This window comes from Ciconia boyciana, chromosome 15, assembly GCF_034638445.1.
Source record: "Ciconia boyciana chromosome 15, ASM3463844v1, whole genome shotgun sequence".
NCBI lineage: Eukaryota > Metazoa > Chordata > Aves > Ciconiiformes > Ciconiidae > Ciconia > Ciconia boyciana.
In genome coordinates, this window is record NC_132948.1 from 11,181,486 (window position 1) to 11,197,884 (window position 16,399).

At 40.4% G+C, this 16,399-nt stretch overlaps 1 protein-coding gene across 2 annotated transcripts in view; it reads left to right on the forward strand.

Moving 5' to 3' along the window:
- The window catches only part of TMEM132B (transmembrane protein 132B), a 259,133-nt gene that overhangs the window by 190,546 nt on the left and 52,188 nt on the right, over positions 1 to 16,399 (forward strand). The gene's annotated exons all lie outside the window — the stretch shown is intronic.

The following is a 16,399-nucleotide window of genomic DNA, read 5'->3' on the forward strand; positions in this document are numbered from 1 at the left end:
TTTGCTGTTGCTGCTTGTGCAGTCTCCCAGTAGGATTGTAGTAAAGAGTAGGAGGAAAAAGCAGAGAATATAATCCAAAAATTGCACTTCACTCATCCCCATTCCTGCACATGTCCTTTCTTCTCGTGTTGTTTCCTTGTGGTCAGGAGCAAGCTAATTCTTGTAGTCTTGGCTTGGCTCTGCGAAAGAGCAGGAGCCACAAGAATGGAAGTTTGATAGGAAGATAATGCGGAGCCATTTGGACACCGCAGCATTTTGGTGTGCCAAGCATGGGTTAACAGACTTGATGTACTTCTTGTTGCTAGAGATTTAAGTGACAAACAGAGTATTTGATCTCTGCCTCTCATTAGTGTGTCATTTCTTCTTAGACTATGGATGTCAAAACGCATTTGATCTGCTGCAGAGTTAAAAACACTCATTGTTTCAGCCTCCATTTTGAAGCTCACCTAATGAAGAGCAAATTTCAAAGGGAAAAATATGCCATTAAATTCTGTGTCAGAATAGGGAGCTGTAATGGTTGTTTAGCTTTTTGCCTCTAGATTGCCAGCTCAAATCTAACTCTGCTGATAGAAATCAGAAATGTGGTTTCTAGGGACCAGCAATTTATGTTAAAAGCAGAACTCCAGCCCTATGAAGTGTGATAGCCCTATGACTGTGAAGTACTGCACGTCATGTTTATAGAATTTGAGATGAGGTTTTCAAGAGAATCTCATGGCTGGATTTCTGAAAGTTATTAAGACACCAGGGGCTACAGATAGTCACTTCATGGGATTTTTGAATGGACCTCGCTGTTTAACTCTGTTAGGCACCTCTCTGCAAATTGTGAATCTTAAAGGTACTAAAGAATGGTATTTTCAGTGTACTTTCAGCGAGTTCTGTGCGTCCAAGTCAGCCCAGTTACGTTGACAAGATGGCAGGGCACAGTGGCGCTGTGACAGCGGTGAGCAGAAGCTCAGCTGCCCGGTGGTATCGGGAGTCCTGCGCTGGCTCCCCAGCACCTCAGAAGAGCATCCTTCAAGGTGGCAGGATGCGGGAGCTTCCTAGTGATGCCAATGCTGAGAAGGGAAAAGGGACAGTGTCTTATGTGGTGCTCAGCAATATCATTCAATCAAGTAATGATGTCGCAGAGATTTTAAGAGAGTACATAGCTTAGGATGGTAAGGTGAAATGCAAATACTTGTTTTCATTTCAGCCAAATGACACATTTTTCCAGTGTCCCCCCGGTTCAGCTATTGCTTATTTTTTCCCTTTGCTTGTGGGGTTTTAAATTCAAAGTGAAGATGATGTACTTCCTGCTTCATCTCTAGTTTATGGACTGTGTGGAGCAGCCTGCTCTCAGTCCCTCATTTAGAACCTTTCCTACTCTACTCCAATACTCACAAAATGGGTATAACTTTAGTGGTTAGGGCAAGGGGGAGACTTGGGGTCCAGTCGCTCTTCCAGTTACTTTTCTAGAAGTTTGTAATGCGCATATGTACCTAGGGACTTTTGTAGGTCAGCTTAAAAGGAGCCTATACAAGGATTTTTACTGAGGTATTTGTGTAACAGGTATGTCCTTTAATAAAACCTTAGCTGCATTGGAAACTCCCACCCAACATCCAGCTCTAGGTTCTCCCAAGGACTGATGCTGTTCTGCAGCAGCAGCCCAAGTGAATAGGAAGTGACCAACAGGTAGTTTGTAAAAATAAGTGTGTTAGAGATCTACAACACAGCTAGAAATACTGTGATAAATTCCCAGAAACACGTGCATACTTGAGCTTTTATAGAACAAATAATAGCATTCACCTAGGTTCACATTTATTAGTTACTTTCAGTTGTAAATTTGCCATTTAAAATTTAGAATTAGTTATTGCTTATAAGTTGCATGAGTTGTTTTCCTAATTACATAACTTATATAACAAAATGAGATGCAAACTGTGGGGTTTTTTTGGCACTTCTGCATTGTCGCTAGTTACATGATTATCTGCTTAGGGAAAAAAGAACAACAATCCCAATGGTCTCCATAGCTTATATCCCATAATGTGAATTTCAAACCACAAGTTAGAATTGTTTTGTTTGGTGGAAAAATATTCAGGTTAAGAATAATTCACAGAAAATAATTCTGACAAATGAGCACATTTTCAAGTTTTCCTAACTGGTCATGATCAATTCACAAAGAGGAAAAGGAATGCAAAATTCATCAAATAAATTATTCATTATATTCACTCAACTATAGCTAACAGTGAATTGTCTAGACAGTAATTACTAATTTTTAACTTATGTATGTTCACATAACACTATTGTGTGAATAGCTTCAGTATACAGCGGCTTGAGATAATGGTAATGGATGTAAGTCAACTAGCAGGTGATTTTAATTGGGAAATTATATTGGATTTTTCTATTGAATTTCCATAAAACATTACATAAATATTGAATCTTCTTAATGTTTTTCTCCAGTTGAAAATATAGGCACACAGAGTTCTGTGCTAATTTGATCACTGGATAAGCAAACTTTTTTTTTTTAATTCTGCTGTAAAATTCTCAAAAAAACACATTAAATTCACAATACAGCAAGAATCTACAAGGAGTCTGATGCAACAACAACGTTTTCCATTTCAGTGATGATTTTCCACTAACTAGTTTGCACGGCTCCTTAAGGAGGGTTCACGTCTATCTGTTTCAGTTTACTGGCATGCTGTAGTGCACTCCTGAGGGCACAAGGAACAGAAACCTTAGTCCTTCCCCTTTATTGCTGTGGCAAAAAATCAAGACTTTGGGGGGATTCCCTTCGTTTCCTAGGCGATGCAAAACCTCTGCAGTGACGGATCTCACCTCCTGCTTACCTACCAGCTGCCTGGGGGATGTGGTTGCTGGGATTTGCATGGTGGAGCTGGTGCTTGAAAGAAGACCTCAGAACGGTTTCACAAGAAGATACCTGGCCACTGCTGTCGGCAAGCCGGTGGCCCTGCGGGTCTGTCAGCACCCAGCAGCAGCACAGATCTGTGCTACCGATTGTCAGTTTTGTGGGTGTGACAGTGAAGAAAACAGGTTTTTATGCTCTTTTGACTTTTTTGCAGAAATCTCTATTACAGTTAATTAGAGAAGAGTTAGATTGAAAATAAAGCAGAAAATCATAATCTCAAATGGATTTGTTATTGAAGCACGTGCCCTGTGGACTAATTGCAAGTTAGTGCTTCTGTGGTGCTCAACTGCTCTGCGTTGATCAGAAACTGTCATTTATAAAGCTCTTCCATTTCACTTAGGGTAACACGCCTTAAGAGAAAATAGCAGGAAACCCACACAAACGATTGGAAATGATGCCAAAACTAGGACATTGTAAAAGACTTTTTGCATAAAATTTTGGTTTTGTGTATGTCAGTTTAAGCTACATCCTTCGGGGTATGGTTTATAGAGAGGTGCATTAAAAACTAACCACGTGTAGCTCCCATTAAGCCTAATACAAGCTCTGATTCTGACTTCCTGTATGCTTAATGTTATCTTAATGCAATTTGATTTGATATTTAATTGCAGTAATTTAATTAATGGTTCTGTAAATAAAAAGGCTAAGTTGTGCCCTCCTACACACACAGAGATAACGCACAGCAAGCAGCTTTAGTGGCTCCTGTGAGACTTAAATTTATGTGTCTTAGAGCACAATTTAACCCTGAGGATGTATGATAAAATGCCCAAATCCCAGAATAACACTGTGATGGTGTTTGCATTGGAAATGTTACAGTATTAGTTCAAGCTTACAGGAGGAGAGTGGCATTTAAAAACCAAGCCTACCGGTTTCTCCCTAATACTTGTCAACAGGATAGGTCACAGAATTGCTTCCTTGTATAACAGGATTCCATTTAAAATAGTTTGGAAAGACTTATTTATTAATAAAGCTGTTATTAATTGTAAAACCTGCTATTAAAATTGTTACAGAATCCTATTGGCCCAATGGGTTGGTTACAAGCCAGAGCTTATAGGCATTTATAACCCTTCTGTCGATGTGCCTATAACCTTCTCTAACACATGCTACTCATGTCTGTTGCACACTTAAAATGCCTATTACATATTGATTAGTCTCCCTTATAAACCATTTATAAATAGAAGCGTGTAATATAAAATGTAACCTAAAATCATTAAGGCTACATGGTGTGCAAGTTAATAGTAGCAATCTTGAAAAGTTAGGGAGTGCATGAATTAAGGGAATTGTATTCATAAACTGTTTTCTTAGGACAAGATAGTGGAGCTCCCATTGAAGTCAGGGAGTTCCCGTAGCATCTACTGAAGATTGTGCTCTTTTTAAAAATCTGTTTATAAGCAAGAGGTGACATAATGCAACTTCAGATGTACCAGGTAAGCTGAATTCTTTTTCCGTGTTTTTTAGGATAGAGTAGAACTGTGTAAACTACAGCTCCAAATATTTGCAAAGGAGGAGGAGCATCGTATTCACGTATGGAAAAGAGGTCCACGTTCCCTGGTGTTGCTGTGAAATGCATAGATATTCTGCTGATGTTAATGGAATTATACCATGTTCTCTATATAATAAAACACAGACAGCTGTTTCTAAATCAGCCGCTAAAGTGAACCGAATTCAGCATAAGTAGCGTCCCACTTCAGCATAATTGCCTGTTGTTAAGCTTGGAGGTAAATCACATTTATGTCCCTTCAAATCCATACTTGGTATAAGTGAAATCTGAGTAAGACCCTTTGCCTGAATTTGCCTTGCCCTGCGTTTATGTTGCCATTTAACTTAGTATTATTGCAAATACCCCTGACATAGTTTAAAAGTAGGTTTTATTTTGGAAATGGCACTTGACCTCTAAAGATAGACCAGATTTGTGTGTACCACCATTCTGTTGTGATTAACAGCATATTTAGATAGGCAAGAGCCAACTCTGGTCCAAAGTCTGATGTACTCTGAAAACCTACAGAACACTGACATTCAGTGTGGGAATGACAAGTACAAAAACCTCAGGCAATAACGGCAATCAGCAGGCCTTTTTGTTATGCAAAGGAAAAAAATCAGATAGATGGAAACAACAATAAACCAACAATGATTCCAAGTGCTTTCTTTCAAAACATCTCCTGCAATTTCCAGCTGCCTCCCTTCTTTGTCACATCTCACTTCTCAGATAAACAGCAGAATTGGTCAGACTCTTACTTTGCCTTTGTAGTTTTCACTCATTACTCAGTGTCTGTACTTGACCCCAAGCTCTTAAAAGCCCAACAATTAAGCGAATTCCAAAGAGGATTACAATTGAGAATCAGAGGGTATAAATGTGATTTAGCATGGAGTGCTGAGCATGACAAATCATTTTAGTGCCTAGGCCTTACTTGTTCTGAAATGAGTTTCCTTTAGAAACACAGAACAGATTCAGCTGTGTTCCAGCGCCAAGCGTCGGGTGCAGCCGTGCGACTTCTGCAGATCGGCTCTTGCAAGGCTTACTGAGGCTGTAATACCTTTCCTTAAGACCAAAGTGCCACCATTTTTGTCAGCTTCTTAGTCTTGGGAGGAAATAGAGAGACATGCATGCACAAACCAACCTCCCAGGTTATTTCCTTCTCTTTGGAAGAGCTTGACTGAGAGCATTGCGTTGTAGAAGGAAAGCACAAGGACATTGTGAGGTGGACTCAGGATTCCTTATTTATGTGGCTAGAAGAGACAGGAGACCTTGATGCAAAAAGTTTCCAAAACGTGTGGTCTAAGTGTACAATGGAAGGGAAATGTTTCTTGAATGTTTTCCTGCTGTGAGTTACTCTGTGAGAAGTTTGTCTTAGGCTTTCACTACTACAGAAGCTGGCTAGTGGTTCATTGATAAATGAAGAAATCTCTCACATTGGAAAAGAATATTAATAGCATGCACGTGTGCGTTTGCATGTGTCTGTGTATTGAGTTCCCTTGGAAACAAGGGGAGAAAGCGCCATGAACCAGAACATGCTTTCCATTTAAGGAAAACTTGTGCTATTGTAAAACTATGTACAAAAACAATCAAATTCATTCATCCATTCTGTAAGCATCTTGCTACAGACAGCGGCATGCAGCGTGAGTATGTGGATCCCATGTAAAGATGACAGAAAGCCACTTGACTTTGTTTTTGAGCATATTGTTGAACAAATGAGTTGACATTGGTGAAGTTGCTAATAATGTGGAAAAAAACCGTATGCAAATTATAAAAAATGTTGGCAATGCTCCAGGTGTACATTAAAGTCACGAAGATATGAAACAGACCTAGAGTATTCACATTGCAAAACAAAGCGGACAATTTTACCTTACATATAAGAACAGCTGTTTCAGCATATTGGCCTCAAAGACAGTATGTTGGAACAGCTGTCCAAGTGTTTTGGAGGTTAATCTACTCAATTAATCATTGTGTATTTTTTTCAATTTATAATAATGTTCGTACCATTCCTTGTGGGCATGTGAACAAAATATTAAATATAAAGTTTCAGTCATCAGTGAAATGTGTATCAGAAAACTTTGTGTGAGAAAAAAATCTGTCTTCAAAGTGACACTGCGTCTTGGAGAGATAAACGTGTCAATACAGACGCTGATCTCAGCAGCCAAATTATGGTGGTTTTTTAAACATAAATTTGAGGGGAGAATAACTAGCAAGATTGGTCTGTGAGACACAAAAAGCCTGGACTTTTGCATGAAGTTCTGTGAAATAAGTGAATAGGACATTTTCTCTTGGCTGGTGTTTCCAGGTCATCTAGGAGCTTCCACTTTGAGTAACCTGCAAGCTACAATTTCATGTGGTCTAAACCAAAACTCTTCGGGCTGCAGCCTGGAAGTGCAAAACAGCTAAACCATTTTGGTCTCTGATAAATAGCCGAAGGCTGTCAGCGTGGCGATTGCATGGTGACCTGAGTTGTCTCACTCTGGTGCATTTGGACGTGTGATGCTCAGGATCGGGGGCAGAGCAGCACAGTGCGTTACTCATTGCCCATGCAAGGGCCCCTTGGAGCAGCTGGAAGTTGCACGTCAGCCCCCTTCATGTGGTGCTGCAGAGGCAAGGACGAGTGAGATGCCATACAATTAACACAGGTGTGGTTGTTGCAATTGTCAGAAATAATCTTCAGTGAGACTTTGCCCTGGAGAGAGGTGTGTTCTCAGGTGTGTTGTGCTCTGAAAATCATGCACACACGAAAAGGCTACTGCTCCCACCTCTTTTGAATTAATTTTGCAACATTTTATGAATGAAATCCTAGAACCTAGCACATTTTCTGCATATTCACTGCCATCGAATTGCAGATAGCCACTGTCAGAAAAATCCTCTGGCAATTCATTTGACCAGAAATAGATAAAATCTAAACATCATTTCCAACCTTTCTAAATATCACTGCACATGTAAAAATAGCAAAATCTTTATATATCATATCCAGTCCACCTTTCATGTCAATGCTTTTTTAATCCAATGTAGGGTTTCTGGCTTTGTTTCCCCCAAAAGACCATGCAGAATTATCATAAGGGAAAAGTTACCATAAAAGTTGGTGAAATATAGACTACAGCAGCTATGCACAGCTATGCTTAATGGGTTCTAAAGTCTTTTCCTCTGCACTAATTTTCCCAGATTCTAGGTTTATTCCCCTCTGGACGGAATAGCAATGCATGCTGGAATGAGGCTTTTTAGGTTGAAACTCTGTTTATGAGATTCTTGGCCAAGAAAAGAGAAAAATAACCCAAACAAAACAGAAATGCTGCTGTAGAGAAGGAAGCTGCTGCAAGCCATGGCTGCCTCATGAAACGCTTCTGCCTAACGTGACTGAGGTTGATTCCATCTCAGCCTCATCAGTGACACAACCCAGCACTACCTGGCCAGGAAACTCGTACGTCATCTTCTCTTCTACTCCTGTCACAACTTGTCATTAGGAAGAAGTAAGGTTGCAGTTTCATTCTAGGTTGTTCTCCATAATAGCTCTTGTCAGATTGCATTGGGTATGTGTACACAGTTCAGTTACAACACTACTGGGAGGAAAATCCAAAACTAAATCAACAGCCACTTGCACAATTGCCTTCATTAACAAAGAGGAAGAAAAACAGTATTAAAATGCCAGGTACTGCTGCATTTAAGAGAGTGTAACCCTTGGGCAGTTAGTTAAATGTCAATGTCATTTAACAAAAAAAAGGAAAACAAATAGAAAGGTATGTTTGATGTAGTTGTTGTGGTTCTGTGACTTTAGAAGTTGGGCATCGGTTGACCACTTTGTATCATACTAGCCATGAAACGAACAAACATTTGTCCTTCAAAACTAACCTGCGGTAAAGCAGGAGAATGTGGAGTGAAACTTCTGATCACCTTTTTCTGCTTTTTGTTACAAGATGCCTTCTGGCAATAATTCTTGGGCTTTTGGAAAATGATGAAGTTGCATCATAGCAAAGGAACAAAGATGTATTGAAACAGTTTTTGTTTCAAGATCCAGTTTATCTGTTTTCAGATCATTCCTGTTGCCTAGAAAATTTGAAAATTCAGTAGTGTAAATGAGATGCTTTACTCACCATGTTCTCACTAATTTCTTCGTGTGGACTTTCTTGTTCCCAGACCCAGGTTCAGCTTTTGCAGGCGAACGTTCTCACCTAGGTTTTGCATTTGTACCTTCATGGCGTGGATTTAAACATAAACATGCTTCAATTGTGACATGACCATTGATTTTATTCCTAAAGTGTTGTCCATCAAAAACCTGAGAAGAGCATGTTGAGGCTGTGCTAAGACAGTGCGGGAAGTGGTGCGGTGCTGGGAGGAGATGTTGCACCTCTGAGTCCTCAGCTTACCGTGAGGTCACAACACATGCAGAGCTGAACTTCCTTTGCTATGTTGCTGTTTGTATTCTTATGAAGTAGACGTAAAACGTTAGTGGTCTTTGAATGAGAGAGTTTATAATTTGATTTATGTAAGAACCTCCCTTTTTGGAGGAACACTTAGAAAACAAAATGTGGGAAGCACTGGCCCACATCTGTGCCCTGTGAGCGCATTTCAACCACCAAGGAGGTGAGATGTCATCAGGGAGGGACAACGTGGCTGAATACTTCAAGGTGTAAGAAAAGAAGGGAAAGAGCCAAAATTATAAGGAGAAGTGGAAGGTGAGGAGAGCTTGCTCTTTTCTGTGTGGTAATTGTATAGGGGTGCTTGCAACTGAAAGCACTTTAGAGCTGGAATTCTGTGTTGCATTTATGAAGGCCTTTAGGTGCAACGCTTTTTCCTTCTTTGTCAATCCTTCGCTAAAATGATGTGTCAAAATGCCAGAGAACCTTATCTTTTGTTAAGCTGTGTTGTATGTAAAAAGCATCTTCCCTTGTATTCCTCCGTCCATTTAGCAGGAGCAATGGCTGTGCAGCAAGAGGACCCCATCAGCTGCAGTACAAGAAAGAATATGGCATTAGACCTGGCCTTCTTCCCACCTTACAACAGTAAACAATTTGAAATTGGTACTGCAAAAGAAGAAATAAATGTATTATCGTTTGGAAATCTGCCCATTTTTAAAGGAAAAGTAAAGAATGAATGGTTAACACAGCCAATTTTAAGGACGATAGATTTCCTTAATGGAGGTGAATAGCAAATATTCATTCCATTTGAACAGTCCAGTAGTGGTGATCTGATTTCTCTTTGCAGCTGAGTCAGGCTATGTAATTTTGTGTCTCACATTAAGTAAAATGGCAGCAAATGGGAGACATTTTCCTCCACCGAGATAGTTCTTGTAGATGAGTTCTTCAACATGAATTGGGTAATTCTCTTTTTCCTCTCTTGCTGTACCTAGTTTATCTTTCTGGAAGATCAGTATTTTTCCCATTACTCATAATGTAACAGGTTCTAAAGAAATAGATTGTAAAGTTTGAATTTGAATAATGTCTTAATGACTTCTAAAGGCTAATTATGAAGATAATACTTTGGAAGCAAAGATAGAAGTCTTCTTTCAATTTCTTTCTGTCCTTCAGTGCCTTTTGTTGAGATGGAAAACCAAGTCAGCCATGACTTCATATAGTTTACAAACAGTTTAAAACTAAAAGTTTTAAAACTACGTTGGAGTTCCTGCTTGGACTGAGTTTGGTGCTGAGGGGTAAGGATGAGGAACCATTGCTAAAATTCTTTATCAAAGAAACATGCTGTGATTTTGATATATACTTGCTTTCATAGAATAATAAGTGGAAGACCTTTGTCTGTTTACAGAATGCTTCTATTGAAAACCAATAATACTGTCACTTTCTATTTCTATTCCTGAGAAACATTAATGTCATCCCCCTTGTCTGCTATTGTCTTGTCCCATTTCAAACCACCTGTGAGATGACATTGGAAGCCCTCTCAAAGTGGAACATTTTGCAATAGTTTCATGTGAAGAGGTATTCTGTGATTTTTCTCTTGAGTGCATTCAGCTATCTGTGGCATTAGAGTATATGCTAGTGTTGTGCTTTAACCCCAGTTGGCAACTAAGCCCCACCCAGCCGCTCGCTCACTCCCCCTGCAGTGGGATGGGGGAGAGAATCGGAAGGGTAAAAGTGAGAAAACTCGTGGGTTGAGATAAAGACAGTTTAATAGGGAAAGCAAAAGCTGTGCATGCAAGCAGAGTGAAACAAGGCATTCCTTCACTCCTTCCCGTGGGCAGGCAGGTGTTCAGCCATCTCCAGGAAAGCAGGGCTCCATCACGTGTAACAGTGACTTGGGAAGACAAACGCCATCACTCCAAACGTCCCTCCCTTCCTTCTTCTCCCCCAGCTTTACGTGCTGAGCGTGACGCCATATGGTGTGGGATAGCCCTTGGGTCATTGGGGTCAGCTGTCCTGGCCGTGTCCCCTCCCAACTCCTTGTGCCCCCCCAGCCTCCTCGCTGGTGGGGTGGGGTGAGGAGCAGAAAAGGCCTTGGCTGTGTGTAAGAACTGCTCAGCAATAACAAAAACATCCCTGGGTTACCAACACTGTTTCCAGCACAAATCCAAAACACAGCCCCATACTAACTACTATAAAGAAAATTAACTCTATCCCAGCCAAAACCAGCACAGCTAGTATGCAATTACCATTTTCCACTTAAGAAAGGTGACAAGTAATACAGTATTTCTTTCTTTCCTTGCATCTGTTACTCGTTGCTTTATTTGTAGTCCTCTATATTTCTTTACAGTCACTGATATTTGTTTTGCTGCACAGATGAGTTTCAGTTAACCAACCAATATATTAACTGTTTGAGACGTTGCATGCTCAGCATTTACTTGTTATGCAAAAAGGCCATTTAGTAGGGAAGATGTGGGAACTGGTATTTAAACTGTACAGAACCAACAGCCTGAAGACAGCAAGTTTGAGTGTAACCTCTCAGAAAAAACATGGACCTAGGATATTTGGAATATGGATTCCGTTTCTTGATCTGTCACTGGCCTGGTGGGATTTCTTCTGCCTCAGTTATTTTTGCGGTATAATGAAGATAACTGTCCTGTTGTCCTTGGCAGAGCTGAGAACTGTTTTTGAAGTATTGTGGAAAGACAAGGTACTGTAAGGAGTAACTTAAATAAATCATTCAATATGTAATTTTTAGAACAGATGAAAGAGAGACGGGGGAAAGATGAAAAATTAACTAGTTTGATCCTGATTTCACAGGACTTTTACATTTGTGTTACTTCATGGTTGTTGTGGTTTAGCCCCAGTCGGCAATTAAGCACCACCCAGCCACTCGCTCACTCCCCCCCCCGGTGGGATGGGGGAGAGAATCAGAAGAGCAAAAGTAAGAAAACTCGTGGGTTGAGATAAGAACAGTTTAATAATTGGAACAAAAATAATAATAATAATAAATTGGAATGAGAAGGAAAATAACAAGAGAGCAAGAGAGGAACAAAACCCATGAAAAAAAAACAAAAACCCAAGTGATACAGCTGCTCACCACCCGCCGACCAATGCCCAGCCAGTCCCCGAGCAGCAATCGCTGCCCCGGCCAACTCCCCCCAGTTTCTATACTGCGCATGACGCCCTATGGTATGGAATAGCCCTGTGGCCAGCTGGGGTCAGCTCTCCTGGCTGTGCCCCCTCCCAGCTGCTTGTGCACCCAGCTAGTTCTTGGCTAGTGTAAACATTACTTAGCAACAACTAAACCATCAGCGTGTTATCAGTATTATTCTCATACTAAAATCCAAAACAGAGCACTATAGCAGCTACTAGGAAGAAAATTAACTCTATCCCAGCCGAAACCAGGACAATGGTCCTTATTATAGTTACTCCCTCTTGCACCAGTCTAGCTGAGAGTGGAATCCGGACAGTCTTTTATTTTGCTTACAGGTTCTTAAAACATTCTTTAGTTTGAGGGACTATGTCTCCTAAAAGCTGATGGACTCTGGAAAAATACTGATGTTCTGAAAGCAGTGGCTCAGCTTTTGAAACACAGATGATATTGCCCTAGTCTGCAAGAAATAAATACACTGCACAAGAGTTCACTGCGAAATTCAATCATGAAAACAAAAAAGGGATTTAATTCTGAACTTGAATAAAAAAGAGGTTGTTCTTTATAAAAGTTGAGCAAAAAAAGAAATAATCAGACATAGGGGCATGTCAGAACAAGGCAGCGCTTCTGAACAGGTACAAGGTGAACAGACTGAAAAATTAAAATGAAGAACAAAATTCAAACCAAGAAGAAGCAGAGGAAGGAATAAAAAAACCTCCAGTAGTCCTTAGATCAGTCAGAAGACTCTCAGAAACTCACCTCAAATAAAGCAATATTCTTATTTGAAAAAATTCACAATTTTTAATTTTAGCTTTTTTCGAAAGAAAATATTCTCAAAGGTGTCTTTTTACGCTTTTTGATTTTTGTCAATAAACTCTTTTTTTTTCTCCTTGTCAAAAAAGTTTCCAGGCAGTTCTAAACACAGGCAGGAGACATCTTCTGTAGTGTTTAAGTAGAAAGTAAATGTTGAGGACCTGAAAGGCAAAACTTCATTCAAGTGGAGTGGCAGTGCAAGGATGAGCAATGTGCAGTTGATAGATGCTCCCAAAATCAGTGAATAAAACACCAGAAAGCTCTGAGTGTGCAAGGATAGTAAAAGCTGAAGCCTGGACTGGCTACAGATATGTTCTTCTGCTTTTTATTTTCACTGCATCAAATACAGCAGTAGGCAGCTTTATGAAGTGAAGTAGATAAAAGGCATGGTTGTATCATCTGTGAAGTCCATGTCACTGCAGGAAACATGCAGTGGTGTAAAAATTGTTAGGAGTACCGTTAGCTCCTAGGAGTAAAGGAGCTGACAGTGATGTATAGATACTGATTGTTTATAATTTTGAAAGCAGGAAAGGATAGAGTTACTCTCCCCTAATTCTAGACATCAAGTCTAAACTAGACATCTGAGCCCTTTAATAGGCAATGGAGAGAGATAAAACTTCCAAAGTGTCACTTACGCTGTCCTAAGCCATGTGCCTAAGACTGGAACTGCCAGAGAATGAATCACTCGCCGCAGGCACTTTGGGGGGAGAATAGCCTTTTGAGGGAGAGCAGACAGTGGGAAACAGTCTGCTTCCAAAGCGTTTGCTGTCTGAAAAGCCAGTCCTGCAGCAGTGTGTGTGTATGCTTTACATCTGAGAGTAGTCGAATGAAAGTCCATGAAATTACTTAAATAGGTAAAATAAGTAAGTACAGCAGTCTGGTCCTGACAGATAAGACAGACCATCTTCAAGAAAAAAAACCCCACTTCTTTGGGTAAGGCATGGGTCTTTCCTGTCAGACCCATGTCCTTCGGAAAATGATATCCTCCTTTTGCGGGACGATGAATGTGAGCATCTAGTAGATCCCTATTCCATTTAAAACTCCATAATGCGCTTCTCAAATATAGTTAATAAGTATATGCATCTAGCTCTGTCCAGAAAATACAGTTCTTCATTGAATGTACTTGGTACATTACAAGCTCTGTACTTACACCAGTGTTTGAACTATGCTGAGGGAGAAGATAAAAAATCCGGTTCTTCTGAACCCCCTGTCTAGCGAATGCTAGACAACTGTCTTCTTTCAGGGGATTTCACAGGACTTTGCACGATGTCACAGTTGCTTTCCCATGTATCTTTTTCTGCTCGTAAATAGGTATTCTTGAGCTGTAGCCACTCTGTGAATGGCTTAACGAAGCAAGTCACCATGTCTGAAGCACAAAGAGAACCTCCACTCCCTCCATGAAAGGATGCTCCTGAAGTCGTGTAGACATGCTGTAATTAATTTGTGCATTCTTCTATAGCATTAAACATCTGTTATTACAGAAGGACATGGATTTCTGCCCAGGTAGCACTCATGGTAGAAGATGAGCATGCAGATTGCAGCAGTAAACTCATGTGATACGTAACCTTATGTTTCAATGTCTGTAGTTTTGTGCTTGTGAAACTGAAGCCTTTTCAAGCCAGTGAGATGCCAGCTCTCCCATTGCACCGGTGGCATAGGATTTCCTCCAGAAAACCCTCCTTGTGGCCTGCTCCGAAAGAAATTGTGATGCCTAGGAAAGGAATTAGAGAGATGTCTGAAAGAAATTCTTCAAAATGGCCATCCACAGTGTTGTTAAACATTATTAAGCCTGTGGGACAAAGATACAGAGCCAGAAAACTGTATCTTTGACTACTGTTGGTACTCAGGTGAATCCAATAGTTATGTTCCATAAACTAGGCAAAGCATGGCCTTCGCTAGATTTTTCTGTGGAAAAAGCAATGCCTTTGAAGAGTGTTCATACTATTATTCCATGGCCATTTGAAAACAATCATTAGCGTATCAGTTTGTACTGAGGCTCATATCATTGCTCTTGAGTAGACAGCTCTACACGTTTTGTATCCTCTTGAATCTAGGGGTATATGGTTTGATTTCAGTGGGAGGTGACCCACAATTTTATTAAGTCAGAACGTGATCATGTTTTTCTGGAATAAAAAGGGAAAAAACCAACGTTTTTCAATGAACTGTGAAATTCTAAATATGCTTGAAAATGGTTACCAATCACTCACTATTGAGAAGAACAGCACAACGTTGTCAGATGAAAGCTCAGGTGCTATACAGATCTCTAAATGTAGTGTAAATTCCAGTGTGAATGACTGGCAGAGTTTACCATACTTTTAGGCTGACTTTAGGTCCTGTATTTCTTGGTGTGCTAAGAGGTCCTGAAACACAAGCTGGGAACTCTTGGTGCCTCTCTTCTCTGTGCAGACAACTAAAATCAGATGTGTGATAGTTGCTCTCCAGCTGTAAGAATTTCCCATTCATTCTACCTCGAGCATGCACTTCAGAGCAATGGTGTCATGATGTTTAACACAGCAGGTTTGGAGAATAAACTCTACTGGGACATAATGTGCTGAAGTGAAATAGCATGAGCCCAGTCTCAGGAAAGGTCTTTTGCTCATGCAGAAGGCACTGGTACTTAGCTGAGACAGTGGAGATTGCCTGACAGGTTGCAATTACTTCTGCCAAGTGCACCAGGCTGCATTCTGAACCTTTGCTTAATGGGGGCAGATCTGTTCTGAGTTATAAAAAATAAAATAAAACTGCCTCAGGTCATAGATATGACAGTATCTGTGCTTCTAATCAGGTTTCACCTTCAGCAGCAGGTTTTGCTTATTCATCCTACATAAACCTCAAAATGAGCTGAATTTCCTTCACAAAAAAACACGGAAATGGAATAAATCTCAGCTTTAGTTTCCATGAACTCTAAGACAGAATTACCACTCCAGCTGATGGTGTGTGCCAGGTACACTCTGGTAAGATAAGAACTTCCTTCAGTGTATCTGTGGCAAAAAGACAAGTTTATGAAATAAGATTCCACTTTGGAGTCTCTGTATCATGCTTTTTTGTGCTATAGCAAATTGTTTTTGCAGCACACACTGATATACATCTAGAATAATATTCAATTAGGCTAATAGTTGCTGCTTACATTGTTCTGTAAGAATCGGTGATTAAGAACCTCTCTGTATGGTTCAATCTACATTAATTAATTTCTCCTGCAGAATATATGCACCTGCCTGTTCTTCCTTTGGGATCCCAATATGAAGTAAAGCTATTACGGACGTAAACAAAGGAGATAAAGGATGACCTTTAACTTTGACACGATAGCCTGCAGTATTTGTGATTTGCCATCTGTCATAACTGATCACTCCTAATAACAATATGCTGGATAAGAAGCTGAAATGAGGAAACAGCTGGAGACAGAGGAAGGTTGGAGGGGAGTGGGAATGACCTTCTAGCAACACGTGTGCTTGTCAGGGCAGGAGGACTCGTGCGTGGTTACACTTCAGGCCTCACTCTGACACCTGAAAACCTGCTAAACAGATGATTCCACAAGTGGCTCCACTGAAATGATGTTTGAAGAATAAGGAATTAGCCATTGTTCGGCCCTTTATTAGGACTTGTAACTCCTTTCACATGCACAGCCTTTGCAGACTTCAGGGAAGTCCTGGGCAGGCAGGATTGCCAGTTCAGCCCACGAATAATGACCATTCAGCCATCTGCCA